The sequence below is a fragment of the Lissotriton helveticus genome, chromosome 10 (genome assembly GCF_964261635.1).
Source record: "Lissotriton helveticus chromosome 10, aLisHel1.1, whole genome shotgun sequence".
Classification (NCBI taxonomy): Eukaryota; Metazoa; Chordata; class Amphibia; order Caudata; family Salamandridae; genus Lissotriton; species Lissotriton helveticus.
This window is the reverse complement of record NC_136071.1, coordinates 85,302,559-85,312,149: the sequence shown is the minus strand read 5'-3', so window position 1 is coordinate 85,312,149 and position 9,591 is coordinate 85,302,559. Positions and strand designations below refer to the sequence as shown.

The 9,591-nt window shown below is 47.6% G+C and overlaps 1 protein-coding gene across 2 annotated transcripts in view; it reads right to left on the bottom strand.

Moving 5' to 3' along the window:
• Positions 1 to 9,591, bottom strand: part of LOC144785932 (uncharacterized) — a 217,411-nt gene that overhangs the window by 99,680 nt on the left and 108,140 nt on the right. The gene's annotated exons all lie outside the window — the stretch shown is intronic.

Genomic DNA, 9,591 nt, shown 5'->3' with positions numbered 1-9,591 from the left:
CTGTCAAGCCTGCAAATTCACCTGCCTCAGACCCCGTACCCCGCCCGCCAAAGCAAACAGCAACAAGAACCACCTCAAGTGCATCCTCCGCAACACCCGCTCCATCCACAAGCACGCCATCGAACTCTGGGACCTCCTCGATACAACAACACCTGACGTCGCCTTCCTCACGGAAACCTGGATGAACGCCTCCTCAGCCCCCGACATCGCCATAGCCATCCCAAAATCACCCGGAAGGACCACATCAACAAAACAGGAGGAGGGATCGCCATCATCTACAGCAACACCATCAGCATCACGACCAACGCCGAAGACACCATCTCCTCCGCCGAGCACCTACACTTCCAGATCCACACCGACCCCCAGACCACCCTCAGAGGAACACTCATCTACAGACCCCCGGGCCCACGCACACAATTCAGTTAAACCATCGCCGACCTCATCAGCCCGCACGCCCTAGCCTCACCAGAATACGTCCTCCTAGGAGACCTGAACTTTCACCTGGAGAATAGCAACGACAATGATACCACCACCCTGCTCGACAACCTTGGACTCAAGCAACTGGTGGACACCCCCACACACCTCGCTGGCCACACCCTCGACGCCATCTTCTCCGCCAGTAACCACGTCGCCTTCAACCGCTCCACAGGACTACACTGGACCGACCACAGCTGCATACACTTCACTTTCAAGAAGACCACATCTCACCACAACACGCACCGGATCCCCCGCAGATGCTGGAGCAAAATCACCACTGACCAGCTCACCACGTCACTGAGCCAGAACCCATCTGCCAACACTAATATACCAGACACCAACAACGCAGCTCTCAACCTCGCACAGTGGATCACCAACTGCGCCGATAACCTCACCCCTTTGAAAAACCCCCACAGCAAGACCACCACCAGAAGACCCTCTTGGTTCACAGACACCCTCAAAGCCGCAAAGGGATCCTGCTGAACACTCGAAAAGACCTGGCACCAAGAACGGACGAATGAAAACTTGACAACCCTCAAAGCCGCCACCACCGAATACCATCAGCAGATCCGGACCACCAAGAGGACATAGTTCAAAGAGTGACTGGACAACAACACCCATAACAGCAAGGAACTCTTCAGCATCGTAAAAGAGCTCTCCAACCCCAATGCCAGCAACAACGACATCACCGCTTCGCAAGACCTATGCAACTCCCTTGCCACGTTCTTCCACCGAATAATCACAGACATACACGACAGCTGCGGACCCCAAACTCCACTTCCGGACACTAAACCAGCAACCCCCAGCATCACCATCAACTCCTGGACCCCCATCAGCAGTGAAGACACCATCCACGTCATGAGCACCATCCACTCCGGCTCCCCCACCGACCCATGCCCCCATCACATCTTCAAGAAAGCCGGCACCACCATCGCACCCCACCTGCGGAACGTCATAAACAGCTCCTTCACGTCAGCAACCTTCCCTGAGAGCTGGAAGCACACAGAGATCAACACCCTCCTGAAGAAACCCACAGCAGACCCCAAGGACCTCAAGAACTTCCGTCCCATCTCTCTTCTCCCCTTCCCGGCTAAAGTCATTGAGAAGACCGTCAACAAACAGCTGACTGCTTTCCTCGAGGACAACAACTTGCTCGACCCCTCCCAGTCCGGATTCCGAGCCAACCACAGTACCGAGACCGCCCTCATCGCAGCCACCGACGACATCAGAGCCCTGATAGACAACGGAGAAACAGCCGCCCTCATCCTTCTGGACCTCTCAGCAGCCTTTGACACCGTATGCCACCGCACCCTAATACACCACCTCAGCAACACTGGAATCCAAGAAAAGGCCCTGGAATGGATCACCTCGTTCCTCTCCGACAGAACCCAAAGAGTCCGCCTCCCTCCCTTCCGGTCCGCGGCCACCGAGATCATCTTCGGCGTACCTCAAGGATCTTCACTCAGTCCAACACTCTTCAATATCTACATGAGCCCATTCGCCACCATCGCACGAAACCACAACATCAACATCATCTCCTACGCCGACAACACCCAGCTGATACTCTCCCTCACCAAGGACCCACCCTCCGCCAAAACCAACTTCCAGGAAGGAATGAAAGAGGTAGCAGACTGGATGAAGCGCAGCCGTCTCAAACTCAACTCAGACAAGATGGAGGTCCTCATCCTCGGACAATCCCCATCTGCCTGGGATGACTCATGGTGGCCCTCGGCGCTGGGAACCGCACCAACACCCACAGACCACGCACGCTACCTGGGTTTCATCCTGGACTCCTCCCTCTCGATGACCAAACAAGTAAATGCCGTCTCATCCTCATGCTTTAGCACCCTGCTAATGCTCCGAAAGATTTTCCAATGGATCCCCACCGAAACCAGAAGAACAGTCACCCAGGCCCTTGTAACCAGCCAACTGGACTACGGGAACGCCCTATACGCCGGAACCACCGCCAAACTTCAGACTCGGCTCCAGCGCATACAAAACGCATCCGCACGTCTCATCCTCAACATCCCTCGTCACAGCCACATATCCACCCACCTAAGAAACCTCCACTGGCTCCCAGTCAACAAAATGATCACGTTCAGACTGCTCACCTACGCACACAAAGCGCTCCACAACATGGGCCCCGACTACCTCAACAGCCGACTCTCATTCTACACCCCCACCCGACAGCTTCGCTCCACCAGCCTCGCCCTCGCCATCGTCCCACGAATCCGCAGAACCACCTCCGGAGAAAGATCATTCTCCTACCTGGCAGCGAAGACCTGGAACTCCTTCCCCACTCACCTACGACTGACCCAGGACCATCTCGGCTTCAGGAAGCACCTCAAGCCCTGGCTATTCGAGCAGTAGCAGCGCCCCCCCCTAGCGCTTTGAGACCCTCACGGGTGAGTAGCGCGCTTTATAAATGATTGATTGATTTATGCAGTGCACCCAGGTAAAGTCTCACATTGGTTTCATGGGCAAAGTAAGTTCTTCCCTCTCTGAACTCCGAGTCTGGGCATCTTTTCAGCATATTAAGTCAACATAAAAACGTGTTCTTAGCTCAGACGCAACAGGAAAGCCACACCCGGACCGAGGGGCCACTTGTAAAACGGTAGCTGCGCTCGCGCCGCGCGGCTGACACTTTTCACAACTTAGCGGGTTTCCCCTCTCAGCTGTTGATTGACATTTTCAGACATTTACAGGAGGTGATAATTTAGCGTCATTATGCAAATGTCCCCAATTGGCTCGTCTGCAGCAGACAACAGAAAACAAAGGGACGGAGTTATCAAAACTTTGTGCCACGGTAAAGTTGTGCAAAGTGGCAGAAAGTCTTGATAAAGGATTTACTGTCAAGTGCAAAACTTTTAATGCGCTGGAAAGTTGCCCTAAAGTCGCACAGATAGGGCTTTGAGCTGTTTTGTGCAACTATGCGTCAGAGGGTTGTACTTGGGTGGTCCAACGCTATCACCCATGGTTTTTGGTGCAAACCCAGGACTACAAAGATTATCAAACCTGGCTTTCTGTAAAAAAAAAAATAATGCTTATTTGAGGCAGATGTAAAGTCGGAGAAATGTTTTATGTCTCCAAACCTCTCCCTCGCTGTGCGTTTGCTGCACTGTACAGCACACATCCAGGTGCAGATATACTTACGCTTTGTGCTGGCGCAAATGTTAGGGTGGGATTTACTATCCAACGCAAATCAGGATTTGTGATCAATAGTATCCCAAAGTAACGAAAAGTTGTGCTATGCGCTGCTATGCGTTACTGTGCATCAAGGAGGCGTTCCACGGGCGGTGCATCTAATGCATGATGTAACCAACCATAGGCTTTGACACAAATCCCTATCTATAAACATTGCTAGACAGGAATGTTCAGTAAAATCGTACACCTCGAGGCAGCCATAACAAGGAGAAATGTTTTGATTTCTCGTTTTTCCAACTTTGTATGTGTGCAGCATCACACAGCATACATACAAAGTGGGAAAAGCCGCAAAGCATAGTCTTTGTACCGGAAGGGATTCCTTTTAGTGTATAACCTATGCTTTAGAGAACGCACACACCCTTGCACTATTGTCCAAGGGTGTGTGCGTTGGTGCTTGGCAGCCAACAATGCGCCAATGCGGGGGTGGAGAAATAATGCACCATATCTTAGCAGATAGGGCACTTTTTTCGGTTTCTCTTTAAATAAGGCAGCACAGTAACTTTGGTTCAGCGGTGCCTTGAGTCAAAGAATAGTAAATCAGGGGTTGCATTACACATTGCGGCGCATTTTCATTGTTTGCGCCGGGTGCACCTTTCAAAAGGTGCGCCCTACACAAACAAGGAAAGGTCGCCGTATTATATTGAATGCGATCCCCCAGGGCAGCCGCAAATTCGTGCTGCCCTAGGGACCGCGCATTCAAGTGAAATACGGAGCAGCTTTGAAGCAGCCACTCCGTGTTTCACTGTGCAGGCAACAACCCACCTGCACCTTTAAGAGGGGCAAGAGATTCCCTTGCAGTGAGTGACTGCACCTGCCTGGTGGGATGCCTAGGGGGTCAATAGGACCCTCTTTACCCCCATTACAAGCCTGCCATCAGGGGGCGCACTTACAGTGCATCACCTTTTAGGTGCTGCACTGTCAGTGCACCTCCTGACAGCTTCTTTGCCTCTGCACCCACATCTGCAATACTGCACAGGCACAGAGGCAAAGAGATTCCCTCATTTGCAAGGGGCCACGCCCCCATGCAAATGAGGGAAAACCCTCTGATGATATCACTGAGGCTATATTTGTACTACAGAAGGGGCGGCACAAGTGTCTGCGACTCCTTCTGTAATACCAAAGTGCCCCAGGGGCACGCAAAGCGGGCGCAAATACCCGTTGCGCCCCAGGGCACTTTGTATAATATGGTCCCTAAAGTCCAACACGTGAAATGTTTAAAAACAAATTATCCTGTTATAGGATGTACTGTTGGAAGGTGTCCATCCAGGACAAACCCTATGCTAGACATCACACACACACACCTTTGCACTGTGTGTTGTAAAGTGCTGTGCTTGTCACTAGGCACCAGCACAGGAGAAGAGAACAGCAGCAAGTCACATTTAGTAAATATGGATACCCCCAAGGATCACAGGAACTTTGGTTGCTGTTTGTGTTGCGCTTTTTTTTTCTTCTTTTTTTTTTTTTAGATTTGCCTCTAAACACTTAAATCTATTTCAGAGTGAAAATAATGATTCCAGCCTTAGTGTGAAAATATTTTGTTTCATTATTCATACAAATTTATGTTTACATCTCAGATGCTGCTCTCAAAGCAGCATTTAATTCAAGAGGACACTCAGGATTTTGAAAAGGAAAAGCAAATTGTAGATGAAATGTAAAATGCTGTTACGCAAAGCGATTTCTTACTGGAAAGAGGAGCTTCCTAGGGTGAAACAGAGAAAAATCTAAAATCGAAGACCACTTTTAGACCATAAATGATGGCCAAAATAAAGGCAGTATATCTTACAATTAAGGCTACCAGTTTTCTGCATTTACAGATAAATAAAGACAGAAAACAATTTGTTTTTGGTCTAGACTTATTTTTAAAAGTGTATAAATACAGAAAATTGGGCTTCTTTTAAGCGACTCTCTGCGCTGTTTTTCAAGAATTATAGGCCAATAGCTGAGCAGATGGACATCATGGGAAATTATAAAACAGGATGCAATTTCTTTAAATAGCGGCATACGTCAACATACATTTGTGGAACAATGCTAATTTTTACCAGTGGCAGCCAGATGACGGTAGTGACGGAAGGATTTAAATACCTGGGCATCTATATAACGAGAGATCACGAGCTGTTCATGCGGGGAAATCTCGAGCCCCAGCTGGAGTGCCTTAGCACGTATGTGCGCCACTGGCATACGCACCGGTTGTCATTGATGGGCAGGGCGGCCCTGTTCAAAATGATGGCCATGCCCCGCCTTCTCTATGTTCTCCAAAAAACACCCCGTACCGAGTCCCCACTGTTAATTAAAAAAAAAAATATCCCAGGAAGTCAGACTGTTGCTGTGGCAAGGGGGCTCACCTGGAATTGCGCTCACCAAGTTGCAACGGGAAGTGTATGATGGGAGGTTGGCGGTCCCGGATATCAGACTTTACTATTGGGCCTCTCAGCTTATGGTTATCAACGACTGGGTATATGCCGACGAGAATGAACCAGCCTATAGGGCTGACCGGGCTGGCATGCCAGGGGGCCGTTATGCTTCACTCCTATACTCAAGGAAAAGAAAGCTGGAGTGTCCACCGCATACAAAGATAGTAGTGGACTGATGGAGGGAGGCAAATAAACAACTGAGCACGACCAAGGATAGACTTGTCAAACTCCGCTATGGGGAGGTGATCTCCTCAAGGAGGTAGCCGCAATAACAGGCTTCGGAAAGTGGAAGTTGATAGGGATTGAAGACCGAGGTGATGTATGGAGGGAAGAAGTGCCACTCACCTTTGAAATGTTGCAACAGGAGTACGCTTTGCACCACACGCAAGAATACCACTATCCTAGGCTAATGCACGCTCTGCAGCGACACATCCAGCATGGCACCTCCAGTACATGTCTCTGGAAGACAGACTACTCCTTGACCCTATTATGGACAAGCCCACTTTCACTATATACCGTAAGTTGAAAAATGACATACCGGACCCCCTAGTGACGCTTAGGGCAGCATGGACTGATGATCTGGGGAACATAGATGACACAAATTGACAGCAGGCATTGCAAAGTCCAAGAGTGGTTGCCCAAGGATAGCTAGTTACTGGGGGGAGATTACGGAGGTCTTGTCCAACGTCTCAGGTGTGCTGGTCCCTATGGATGCAAAATGGCTCCTCCTGATGATAAAAGGTGACTTTGACTAGCCCAGGTGCACAGGAATCTGGCTGGCTCGGGCGGCTGGGATAGCCAAAAGGAAAATTGCAAGGAGGTGGGGGTCACCCTCGCGGCCAACACTAAGGGAGTGGGAACGAGACCTGGATTAGTGCCAAAGGGGAGAAGAAACTGTCTATAAAGGAAGAGGGTGCACCAAAATGTGGGAGAGAATATGGTCGTCATGGCAAAAGTATAGACTTGGATTGGGCGTGGAGGACCATCACCCATAGAGACATGGCTAGGAGAAAGTACAGCTCTGTTTTTGGTCGAAGGGGTGGCCTTGCCGATTATATGTATATACTAGTAGGGGTTCTGTCTCTTGTAATAAATACTATTGATGTCCTTATGTTCACCTGGGAGCCAAAGGTGGTAAGACTGAATTGTCAACTGGGTGCAAATTACTGTAACTACTGTCTTCTGTAGTCAATTGAGCAAACCGGTAATAAAAAGATGTTTAAAAATATATATATTTACCAGTGGATGTATTGTTATGTAATATTTGGCAGCTTAAATGGCTAAAAAGGACAGACCTCAAAGTATGAGTGCACGTCTATCAGTTATATAAATATGGAAATGTACAGTTTTACAACTTCATTTATCCACAAAACACAAAATGAATATCGATAAATACAGATAAAGTGGGCAAAAAATAAATATGGATGAATACAGATGGAAATGTTAAAAAAAGAAATACCATAAAACCGGGAGTCCTACGTATATTACAAGAGGTGTATACAAGTAGGGTTGTTTTATACTAACTGCAAAACGGTGCAATCTGTTTTATTCTAGGAGCTAGGACAGTGTTAATAGTATGGTGAGTCCGTGCTTCCAAGCAAGGAAAATTGGCCTATTCATGGCACACTATTTAGTAATTTCTGCTACATAATTTCTTTCTCCTCACCATACAATTCCTTTGTTTTTTCCCCAATACCTCATCAAGATACCTATATGACCAATGATATGGAATTTGCTATCGAAATCGCGGTTTTGGCAGTCAAAATCACTCAAAAATGTCTTAAGGTTCATTCAGCATGTACCACCTGTCCATCTTCTTGTTAAGACTTTGCCATGCGTATACTTCCACTAAGCTTTTTTTGCTATGTGATGATTGGAATACACATGCAGACCATTCAGGGTTTCACTGGGAGTTCAGTAACTTACTCCTAGTTTGTGCTGGCATACCCAGGAGGCATTTTTACTGAACATGGCTGAGATCACCAAGATGTTTCTGACTGGCATCGCTGAGCCTCAGAGAAATATCAAAGGATCAATGCAAGACACAGTTCTGGTCCAACATTTTACCATATTCTAATCATAGGAGAAAGGATCACTTGTCCTGCTCAACCTTAGGTATGCAGGATGGGGGGGATATCCCAATAAAAAGACCCTCAGGCACGTGATGGGTATGGTGGTGTCTTAAGCGGTATATCTTGATTCTCCGCTTATGATTCACGTGTGTGCATAATCATTAGGTCTTATTAGGTTATGCAGCCTCCACCAGGAGGTTATTACCCAAGGTTGGTGCAGTAGTGAGCCAGAAATAGAGAATGTTTTAAAAAACCAAAAACCAAGAAGGCAAAAATGTATTATGTCTGGTTTCGGGTCTGGTGAACTCTATAATAGTGCATCTTATTAACTGGGTAATGAGTTGTAGTTGCACTCAGAGTATCGAAAATTAGAACTAGTAAGAGAAGGTTAAAAATTGGTCGACATGTTTCTGCCTCAGTAGCCTGTGTTCTAGGACTTACGGGCATTCATCAGGACCATTAGTGAAATAACGTGCAAAGATATATTAAATAAAGTGTTCAGAAGTGAAAGAAAAAGGTTATTGACCTGTTCCTATGTCTTGGAGGTCTTATGGTACCTCGCGCATTAGTTATGCACACTCCCTTCGGTTGGTGGAGCTTTTGGAGCGGGCTGTTGCGCCCAGTCCTCAGCTTTCTTGTGAGTGCGCTGCTCTGCTCTTACCGAACCGGAAGTCAACATTTTACCACCCAGAGAACTAGAAGGTGCCTACTTAGTGTAGTGCTGCCAAGGCAGGGAGTGTTTCCCCAGGGCCGCAGGAAGTAAAAGAAGACAAGCAGTGGTGCCTGCTTCAGGGAGCAGCCACGACTATCCACAAGCCCAGAACTGTACACACACAGGCCTTCATAATGACTTAGAATTCAATTTTAGCATTGTGTAGTAAACATGTACTCCTTCCAACATGGTCACCTGTGGTCATTAGGCCTTCCTCTATGTTCCTACCTACTAAGCCTCCCAGAATGCCTGTGTACATTCCATGTTGTACATGAATGTTCCACACTTGTGAGTTGATGGTCTGATCAGCTGGCGAGGTGTGTTGCTCTGCTGTATCTTAATAAACGTATATTGTAACTACTAAGAAGTGTCCTGCTGCCTACCTGAACATCTTCACAACACATTGATATTTGATGGTGATTTTTGGTTGGGATTGTTCAGGTGTCAATGTCCAGAAATGGCACAAAACAAAGAAGCCTATTCATGCCTCAAAATCACAATTCACTTCTTTGTGATGTTTTCTATGAATTAATTCAGTAATTTGGAAATAACTTATGCTAAATGTGAGTAGGCCTGACTTAACTACTACTTTTCAATTATGGAGAAGGGTAAGTGGTACAACATCAATGAATCAGTTTCTGGGCATCCAAGGTGAACTCATCTTCTAAAAAGAGGTGTCCAACATTGGTCAACGAATTCAACATTTACACGTGAC